Below are 11,112 nucleotides of genomic sequence, written 5' to 3'. Positions count from 1 at the left end.
GACCTGGGGTCAGGAATAAACTTAATGCCACTCTCTGTAATGGAGAAACTTGGGATCTTTGAGGTGCAAGCTGCTAGAATCTCATTAGAGATGACAGATAACTCAAGAAAACAGGCTTATGGACAAGTAGAGGACGTGTTAGTAAAGGTTGAAGGCCTTTACATCCCTGCTGATTTCATAATCCTAGACACTGGGAAGGAAGAGGATGAATCCATCATCCTTGGAAGACCCTTCCTAGCCACAGCAAGAGCTGTGATTGATGTGGACAGAGGAGAGTTAGTCCTTCAACTGAATGAGGACAACCTTGTGTTTAAGACTCAAGGATCTCCTTCTGTAACCATGGAGAGAAAGCATGAAAAGCTTCTCTCACTGCAGAGTCAACCAAAGCCCCCACAGTCAAACTCTAAGTTTGGTGTTGGGAGGCCACAACCAAACTCTAAGTTTGGTGTTGAACCCCCACATTCAAACTCTAAGTTTGGTGTTGGGAGGTCCCAACAATGCTCTGCACATCTGTGAGGCTCCATGAGAGCTCACTGTCAAGCTATTGACACTAAAGAAGCACTTGTTAGGAGGCAACCCAATGTTATCTAATTATATTTATTTATTTTCTCTTGTTATTTTATGTTTTCTTTAGGTTGATAATCATGTGAAGTCACAAAAACTACTAAAAAATCAAAAATAGAATGAAAAATACAATGAAAAATAGCACACCCTGGAGGAGAGCAGTCTGGCGTTTAAACGCCAGAAACAAGCATCTGTCTGGCGTTTAACGCCAGAAACAGGCACCAAGCTGGCATTTAACGCCAGAAACAAGCATCTGCCTGGCGTTAAACGCCAAAAACAGGCTACATTTGGGCGTTTAACGCCAGAAACAAGCAGCAATCTGGCGTTAAACGCCAGGATTGCACAGCAAGGGCGTTTTACACGCCTAATTGGAGAAGGGATGTTAAGTCCTTGACCCCACTTGATCTGTGGACCCCACAGGATCCCCTCAGGATCTGTGGACCCCACAGGATCCCCACATCTTCTTATCTCCTCTTCACACCTTTTCATAACTCTCTTCCCCAAATACCCTTCACCAATCACCTTAATCACTCTTTTCCATCACCTCTTCACTACTCACATCCATCCTCTCTTCCCTATAAACCCCACCTACCTTCAAAATTCAAACTAATTTCCCTCCCAAACCCAACCCTAATGGCCGAACCCTACACCCCCCTCACTCCTATATAAACCCCTCATTCCTTCTTCATTTTCACACAACACAACTCTCTTCTCTTCTCCTTGGCCGAATACATCTTCTTCCCCCATCTCCTCCATTTTCTTCTTCTTCTACTACTTTCTTTCTTCTTTTGCTCGGGGACGAGCAAACATTTTAAGTTTGGTGTGGTAAAAGCATAGTTTTTTGTTTTTCCATAACCATTAATGGCACCTAAGGCCAGAGAAACCTCAAGAAAGAGGAAAGAGAATGCAATTGCTTCCACAGCTGAGGCATGGAAGATGGAGAGATTCATCTCAAAGGTCCATCAAGACCACTTCTATGAAGTTGTGGCTAAGAAGAAAGTGATCTCTGAGGTTCCTTTCAAGCTCAAAAAGAATGAGTATCCGGAGATCCGACTTGAGATCCAAAGAAGAGGTTGGGAAGTTCTCACCAACCCCATTCAACAAGTCGGGATCTTGATGGTTCAAGAGTTCTATACAAACGCATGGATCACTAGGAACCATGATCAAAGTGTGAACCTGAATCCAAAGCATTGGTTCACCATGGTTCGGGGGAAATACTTAGACTTCAGTCCAGAAAATGTAAGGCTAGCGTTCAACTTGCCAATGATGGAAGAGAACGCATGCCCCTACACAAGAAGGGTCAACTTTGATCAAAGGTTGGACCAAGTCCTCATAGACATATGTGAGGAATGAGCTCAATGGAAAATTGACTCAAGAGGCAAGCCGATTCAGTTAAGAAGGCATGACCTCAAACCAGTGGCTAGGGGATGGCTAGAGTTCATTCAACGCTCAATCATTCCTACTAGTAACCGATCTGAAGTTACTATAGACCGGGCCATCATGATCCATAGTATCATGATTGGAGAGGAGGTGGAAGTTCATGAGATTATACCTCAAGAGCTTTACAAGGTGGCTGACAAGTCCTCTACTTGGGCAAGGTTTGCCTTTTCTCACCTCATATGCCACTTCTGCAATCCGGCTGGAATTGAAATAGAGGGAGACATCCTCATTGAAGAGGACAACCCGATCACTAAGAAAAGGATGGAGCAAACAAGAGATCATGGACCTCAGCAAGAGCATGAGGAAATTCCCCATCATGAAATCCCTGAGATGCCTCAGGGGACGCACTTTCCTCCACAAAATTATTGGGAGCAAATCAACACTTCCCTAGGAGAATTAAGCTCTAACATGGGACAACTAAGGATGGAGCACCAAGAGCATTCCATCATCCTCCATGAAATTAGAGAAGATCAAAGAGCTATGAGGGAGGAGCAACAAAGACAAGGAAGAGACATAGAGGAGCTCAAAAGCACCATTGGTTCTTCAAGAAGAGGAAGACGCCACCCTCACTAAGGTGGACTCATTCCTTAATCTCCTTGTCTATTTATTTTACTTTTTTTCGATTTTTGAGCCTTATGTTTTATTGATGTTTGTGTCTTTACTATATGATCATTAGTGTTTAAGTGTCTATGTCTTAAGGTTATGAATGTCCTATGAATCCATCACCTCTCTTAAATGAAAAATGTTTTAATTACAAAAGAACAAGAAGTACATGGTTTCGAATTCATCCTTGAAACTAGTTTAATTATTTTGATGTGGTGACAATACTTTTTGTTTTCTGAATGAATGCTTGAACAGTGCATATGTCTTTTGAAGTTGATGTTTATGAATGTTAAATATGTTGGCTCTTGAAAGAATGATGAAAAAGGAGACATGTTATTTGATGATCTGAAAAATCATAAAAATAATTCTTAAAGCAAGAAAAAGCAGTGAATACAAAAGCTTGCAGAAAAAAAGAGAGAGAAAAGAAAAATGGTGAAAAAAAAGAAGAAGAAAGAAAAAGAAAAAGAAAAAGCAAGCAGAAAAAGCCAAAAGCTCTTTAAACCAAAAGGTAAGAGCAAAAGCCAATAGCCCTTAAAACCAAAAGGCAAGGGTAATTAAAAGGATCCAAGGCTTTGAGCATCAGTAGATAGGAGGGCCTAAAGGAATAAAATCCTGGCCTAAGCGGCTAAACTAAGCTGTCCCTAACCATGTGCTTGTGGCGTGAAGGTGTCAAGCCAAAAGCTTGAGACTGAGCAGTTAAAGTCGAGGTCCAAAGCAAAAAGAAGAGTGTGCTTAAGAACCCTGGACACCTCTAATTAGGGACTTTAGCAAAGCTGAGTCACAATCTGAAAAGGTTCACCCAGTTATGTGTCTGTGGCATTTATGTATCCGGTGGTAATACTGGAAAACAAAGTGCTTAGGGCCACGACCAAGACTCATAAAGTAGCTGTGTTCAAGAATCAACATACTGAACTAGGAGAATCAATAACATTATCTGAACTCTGAGTTCCTATAAATGCCAATCATTCTGAACTTCAATGGATAAAGTGAGATGCCAAAACTATTCAAGAGGCAAAAAGCTACAAGTCCCGCTCATCTGATTGGAGCTAAGTTTCATTGATATTTTGGAATTTATAGTATATTCTCTTCTTTTTATCCTATTTGATTTTTAGTTGCTTGGGGACAAGCAACAATTTAAGTTTGGTGTTGTGATGAGCGAAAAATTTATACGCTTTTTAGCATTATTTTTACATAGTTTTTAGTATGATTTAGTTAGTTTTTAGTATATTTTTATTAGTTTTTAAATAAAAATCACATTTCTGGACTTTACTATGAGTTTGTGTGTTTTTCTGTGATTTCAGGTATTTTCTGGCTGAAATTGAGGGACTTGAGCAAAAATCAGATTCAGAGGTTGAAGAAGGACTGCAGATGCTGTTGGATTCTGACCTCCCTACACTCAAAGTGGATTTTCGGGAGCTACAGAACTCCTAATGGCGCGCTCTCAATTGCATTGGAAAGTAGACATCCAGGGATTTCCAGCAATATATAATAGTCCATACTTTGCCCGAGTTTAGATGACGCAAACTGGCATTCAACGCCAGTTCCATGCTGCATTCAGGAGTTAAACTCCAAAAACAGGTTGCAAAGTGGAGTTAAACACCAGAAATAGGTTACAAACTGGCGTTCAACTCCAAGAGAAGTCTCTACACGTGTAAAGCTCAATGCTCAGCCCAAGCACACACCAAGTGGGCCCCGGAAGTGGATTTCTGCATCATTTACTCATTTTTGTAAACCCTAGTAACTAGTTTAGCATAAATAGGACTTTTTACTATTGTATTTACATCTTCGGATCATCTTTGGGATTATCTTTTGATCCTTTGATCATGTTAAGGGGGCTGGCCTCTCGGCCATGCCTGGACCTTCATCACTTATGTATTTTCCACGGTAGAGTTTCTACACACCATAGATTAAGGTGTGGAGTTTTGCTGTTCCTCATGAACTAATAGAAAGTACTATTGTTTTTCTATTCAATTCAAGCTTATTCCGATTCTAAGATATTCATTCGCACCTCAATATGAATGTGATGATCGTGACAGTCATCATCATTCCCAACCTATGAACGCGTGCCTGACAACCACTTCCGTTCTACCTTAGATTGAATGAGTATCTCTGGGATTCCTTAATCAGAATCTTTGTGGTATAAGTTAGAATCCATGGACGACCATTCTTGAGATCCGGAAAGTCTAAACCTTGTCTGTGGTATTCCGAGTAGGATCTGGGAAGGGATGGTTGCGACGAGCTTTAAACTCGCGAGTGCTGGGCGTAGTGACAGACGCAAAAGGATCAATGGATCCTATTCCAGTATGATCGAGAACCGCCAGATGATTAGCCATGCAGTGACAGCGCATTGGACCATTTTCACTGAGAGGACAGGATGTAGCCATTGACAACGGTGATGCCTAACATACAGCTTGCCATAGAAAGGAGTATGAATGATTGAATGAAGACAACAGGAAAGCAGAGATTCAGGAGGAACGAAAGCATCTTCGTACGCTTATCTGAAATTCTCACCAATGAATTACATAAGTATCTCTATCTTTAATTTACGTTTTATTTATCTTTTAATTATTAAATCTCTATAATCAATTCAATCCGCCTGACTGAGATTTACAAGGTAACCATAGCTTGCTTCAAGCCGACAATCTCTGTGGGATCGACCCTTACTCACGTAAGGTTTATTACTTGGACAACCCAGTGCACTTGCTGGTTAGTTGTGTGAAGTTATGACAAAGAACTAAGATTATGAACGTGCGTATTGAGTTTTTAGCGCTGTTACCAAGGAATGGAACCGTCACGATTTCTGCGCACCAGCCCCACAGCTCTGTGAATTCGCTGGGCACGTTTTCACTTTAAAATCACGTGTGGCCACCGACGCGTATGCGTACAGTACGCGTGCGCGTCCCTTGAGTTTTCGTGATCCACGTGTGCGCATACAGTGCGCGTGCGCGTGGATGATGCATCTCAAATCTTAGGCTTTTTCATGTGTTCTCCACTTTGCATGCTTTCCTCTTCACTCCTTTGATCCCTTCCTAGCCTTTCCCATCTGAAATCACTAACAAACACATCAAGGCATCTAGTGGAATCAAAGGTGAATCAAAATCATCAAATTAAGGGTCTAAAAGCATGTTTTCACATTTAAGCACTAAATGAGGGAGAATCACAAAACTATACTATTTTATTGAATAAATGTGGGTAAAAGGTGATAAAATCCCCTAAAATCAATACAAGATAAACCCTACAAATGGGGTTTATCAGTCAACCGGTTGCTGTGTGTTCTTTCTTCTGCTTCCATTTTTGCTTGTGGTCCATCAATCATGAAGAACAAAATAAACACCGTAAGATAAGAACATACAAAAGCAAGGAACATGAATTGTTGGAATGAGGTAAGAACCACTAGAATGGAGTGAGTGAATTAGTGTGACATTGATGAAAAATAGGTGTGTGGGTTCTAAAATTGCGCGCGATTTAGAACACACACACACACACACTAGTATAAAAAGTTGTCACAATTACACAAAAGAAAGTATACACTTCACTCATTCTAGTGTGCTTGAGATACTTTAAAAGACTTGTAGGTTAAGGCGACCAAACAAGTAGTGAAGAAGCATAAAAGCATTCAAGCAAAAATCAAGCAATTGTGAAATTGGATAACGAATGGGCATTGATTGATGTGTAAGTAAACTTGCTGAACAAAATGGTATAGAGAGCTCACACATCAAAAAATGACACATATTGAAGTTGTTGCAACACCTAAATGACATAGAGGTGGAACACATGAGTGCTATGGAACATGGAGAAAAGAATATAGAAGTGAAAATCAATCACATAGCAAGCATGATCCACAAAGCTTGAAAAGCTCAAAAATATGTCATTAGGTAAGCTTTCGATCCGATTTCACAATTCCAAAATCTCAATGCATGAAATAAGTGATATGAGTAAGGATAAATCATAAACAAGCATCTCCTAAAAAAAATTCATCAACAATGTACAATTGCCTAACAATAGATGATGAATGCATGGTGGCCAAAACATGCAATTCAAAGAGTTAAGATGCATGAGGGTAATGTAACATGTACTTGGTATTCAAAAGCATTAAACATGAAAAGTTCCAAACCAAGTAACTAAATACAACCTCAACAAAGAAATCCAACAATGAATATAAATAAAATTGGTGTTAAGATAACATCCTATTGGTAATCAGCAGCAGTAAACAGTAAACAAAATTAGTAATCCAACACTTATAATGGAAAACAAAGACTAGACAAAATTAAACTACTATCTAACTAAAAGAAATGGTGTTATATGGTGTTTGGTAGTGTTGGATGATGGTTGAAGGGTGAAAATAAAAAGAAGAGAAGAGAGAAGAAGGAAAGAAATGGAAAGAATTGAAGAAAAGAAGATGGTTGATACAGGGCAGCCCACGCGTGCGCGTTAGTGACGCGTGCGCATGGAAATGACGAAATGGGGGCGACGCATACGCGTAAGGTACGCGTGCGCGTTAATGGGTTATTTCGAGAGCCACGCGTACGCATGAGGTGCGCGTACACGTGCGTTGCTTTGTGCGAAAGGCACAGTGCACGCGCGCTGTTCGCACAACTCTCGGGAAAATGGCTTGGAGGTGAAAACATGCAATCCACTGCACACGTGCGCGTGGATGGTTGAAATTGCTTGATTCACGCATACGTGTGAAGCACGCGTACGCGTGGTTTGGTGCTCTGTTTTTCAAAATTTTCTATGTTTTTGCACTAAACCAAGCATTCCAAACCTCTAAACAGCTACCAAAACAGCATAAAATCTTATTTAACCTACTAGACTCTCAAATAAACTCAACTAAGCAATCAAACCAAGGAACTAAACCTATTTTACCAATATTTACAAAGAGGAAAAAGGGAAAGATGTTACTATGGTGGGGTGTCTCCCACCTAGCACTTTTGTTTATTGTCCTTAAGTTGGACTTATGGGGAGCTCCTCATCAAGGTTGCTTGTGCTTGAATCCATCCTTGAACATCCACCAATGCTTGGACTTCCATTGTGCTTCATCATTCAAAGTTAATAACTCCTAGCTTTGATGGAGTTCTCCACAAACCATGGGTTCCCAAAGATGATCCTCCTTTTGTAAGCCGAGATCCTATACTTTGTTTTCGCACCCGTCTTCAATTTGATCACTTTGATTCTGTCCGGGTGGCAAGAGAGAAGAATTCTCATGGAAGCACCAAACTATCTTCCTAGACCCATCTACTTGAGCACTACACCAATCCATGCTCTTCAATTTCGAGCTTCCAACCATAATGAGCCTAGACTTACAACGCCAACCACTAAGAGTAGATGACAACCTAGGTGGAGGAGTTCCCAACGGTCTTGACAAGGCACGCTCTACTCCCGTCCATCCTCTTCTAGAGGTTTCCACCACTTGGCACGGTGCTTGAAGCTCTACCTCTTGCCAAGCTTCCTCAAGTTCATATTCTTCTTCACCAAATTCTTCTATCTCTTCCCCATCACTCAAATTATAAATAGGAGGTTTAGTGAAATCTACCTCCTCATCAATTCCAAGCAAAGTGGGGAAGGACTCATCAAGCTCAAAAGGATCATATGTTGATGCGGAGTCATCATAGATAGGAGGGCTTGTTGGTTGTACCACTTCTTCCACTTCTCGAATCACATTTTGCCTTATAGGTTGTGCACTCTCCTCCTTAACAGCAATTTCGCACTTCATGGGAGAATGTTCCTCCACTTGAGATTCCTCTATGTACTAACATATCCTAAATACCCAACCACTTCTTCCTCTTGTTCAATAATCTCTACCTCTTCCTCTTGTTGCATTTCTTACTTTAACTCCTCTTTTTCACCTTGAAACTCCAAATTTACTCCTACAATAAGATCTTTGCATGCTTCTCTACATTCAACAATGCGAGTGACTTGTTCACTCAAGCTTAGGCAGGATGATTATATGTTGCTAATGGCTTCTGTTCCGAGGGTTACCTGAAACTGTAGGTCGATCTCGGACGAGATCTTCTGTACTGGTGATAAACCACTATTTTATGGTTTATATTGTGTTTAATTGTGTGGTTTTATCATGATCCTTACCCACTTATTCATTAAATTAGCATGCATTTAGTTTTCCTTCCTGAATTTATTACATGTTTGAAAATTGCTTCCTAGAGACTTTAATTATTTATTTTTAATTCTCCTTTATTCCATTCGATGTCGTGATCTGTGTGTTAAGTGTTTCAGACTTTATAGAGCTTGAATGAGTTGGAGATTGGAAAGGAAGCTAGCAAAAAAATGGAAGAAACACAAGAATTTGAGGAGATAACCAGCGAGAAGTGACGCAGTCGCATGGCTCCCGCGACCGCGCGAAGGAGAGCAAATCGCAGTGACGCGGCTGCAAGGCTCACGCGGCCGCGCGAATTGGAAAAGTTCTGGCGACGCAGTAGCATGGACGACGCGAACGCGTGGCGAGGAAAAACGTGAATGACGCGTCCGCATGGATGACGCGATCACGTGACATGTGCGATCTGCATAATCTGCAGAATTCATTGGAGGCAATTTTGGGCCCTATTTCGACCCAGTTTTTGGCCCGGAACAGCAGACTAGAGTCAGAGAACATGCAGAAACAATGAACACATTCATTCAGAGACAGTTTCAGATCTAGTTTTTACTCTCTTAGGTTTTTCTCTCTAGGTTTTAGAATTTGAATTTTCAATTGGTCTTAACATTGGAACATTGAGAAGAGTTATTCCCTCATCAAGACTTCGTCATTCTAGTTCGTTTTCTCAACTTGGTTCTATTCTTCCATGTTCCTTGTTTTGTTCAATTTTGTTATTTGAATACTTTTTATGATTATTTAATGCAAGGATTATTTCTTTTTAATTTAATTTCAATTCCAATAATCATGTCTTCTTTTAATTCCCTTTTATATGCTATGGATTCTTTATTTACAATGCGTGAGTAGTTTCCTTACTTGATGGGGAGTTAATTAAAAGGAACTCTTGAGTTGGAAGGATTAAAGAGAAATTTGTAATTGGGTTAAATGTTGGATTGCTATACTATCACCAACGCAAATCCCTTTGAACTAAGTGGGTTGCAACTTGTGAACAGATCTGGCATTCCAGCTTGTTTGACTTTCCCTTACTTGGTAAAGGATAACCAAACAGAACAACCATTAATTATAAATTAATCTTACATTCACTCCACCAATAATAGAAATTCCAACCAATCAACTCCCAGTCAAGGCTTTTATTCATATTATTTAACTTTTCTCAATTTACATCCCAATTTACTTAGCTCAACTTCTTGGAATATCTGATTAATAAGATAGCACACTTTTCTGCAACTCGTTGGGAGACGACCTGGGACTTAAAACTCCCAGTAATTTTTAATTTAATTCTCTGTGATATATTTCTAAATTGATAGGCAGATTTTCGGTGAGTTAAGAACTATACTTGCAACGTAACCATTTTAATAATTTTTAATTCACCAGCTTCTGCGTCTCATCAATTTTTGGCGCCGTTGCCGGGGAGTTGCAATAGAGTGCTAATTTTATTAATTAGAATTTATTTATCTGTATTTTGTTTTATTTTGCTACTATGAGCTGCATGTTTCTTCCGTCAAGTGACGCGTTCACTTCCTGATCCGCGCTTGCTAATATTCGATCCTGAAATTGAAAGGACAATTTCACGAATAAGGCAAGAACAGCATCGGTTAGCCCGCTCTGAGGGCGGATCTGAAAGTGAATCTGAGGAAGAAACCAGCCCCCGTTCTACTGATTCGGTTGTTTTATGTGCAGAAAACATGGCAGCTAGGAGAGTTACCATCCAGGAGGAAGGAGCCCCTAATTTTACAATGCAACCATTTCAAGCGCATCATCCGGCGGTAGCTACAGATTTTGAAATAAAGCCCGCACTGCTAAATTTGATGCCCAGGTTTCATGGCCTACCTGCTCAAGAGCCTATCAAGCACTTGAGAGATTTCCAGGCAGCCTGTTCTACTGTCAGGCGTGATGGCACTGATGAAACTTCAATACTGCTGAAAGCTTTTCCGTTTTCTCTTTAGGGAAAAGCAAGAGAGTGGTACTACACTCAACCTCTAGCAAATGTATCCAATTGGGATACACTCAGAAAGGAGTTTCTGGAGAAATTCTTCCCATCTGAAGTCACTGATAAGCTAAGGAAGGATATCTCCACAATTGTTCAGGATGACAATGAGACTCTCTTTGAATACTGGGAGCGTTTCAATAATCTTCTGGAAGCATGTCCCCACCATATGATTGACAAGATCGTGCTATTCAACTATATCACACAGGGTATGAGGCCCCAAGATAAGACCATACTGAAAAGTGCCGGCAATGGGTCTATGAAGAAGTACAAGACCACTGATGAAGCTTGGCAATTGATCAGTGATTTAGCTGAATCCACTAGGAACCACAGACAGAAGTAAGGCCGTTCAAAAGCTGTTGCAGAAGTATCTTCTAGCAGCGAGATTCCTGCTCTACGTGAAGGCATATGT

At 40.4% G+C, this 11,112-nt stretch overlaps 1 non-coding gene across 1 annotated transcript; it reads right to left on the bottom strand.

Annotated features, from left to right (window-relative positions):
• Positions 1 to 10,767: 10,767 nt before the first annotated feature.
• Positions 10,768 to 10,875, bottom strand: LOC112738763 (small nucleolar RNA R71). The gene has a single exon (XR_003169707.1). It is a non-coding gene; the product is annotated as a small nucleolar RNA R71 (small nucleolar RNA).
• Between the last annotated feature and the right edge of the window lie 237 nt (positions 10,876 to 11,112).

This window comes from Arachis hypogaea, chromosome 13 (assembly GCF_003086295.3).
Source record: "Arachis hypogaea cultivar Tifrunner chromosome 13, arahy.Tifrunner.gnm2.J5K5, whole genome shotgun sequence".
Lineage (NCBI taxonomy): Eukaryota > Viridiplantae > Streptophyta > Magnoliopsida > Fabales > Fabaceae > Arachis > Arachis hypogaea.
The sequence above is the reverse complement of the archived record's forward strand: the minus strand, read 5'-3'. Positions and strand labels throughout refer to the sequence as shown.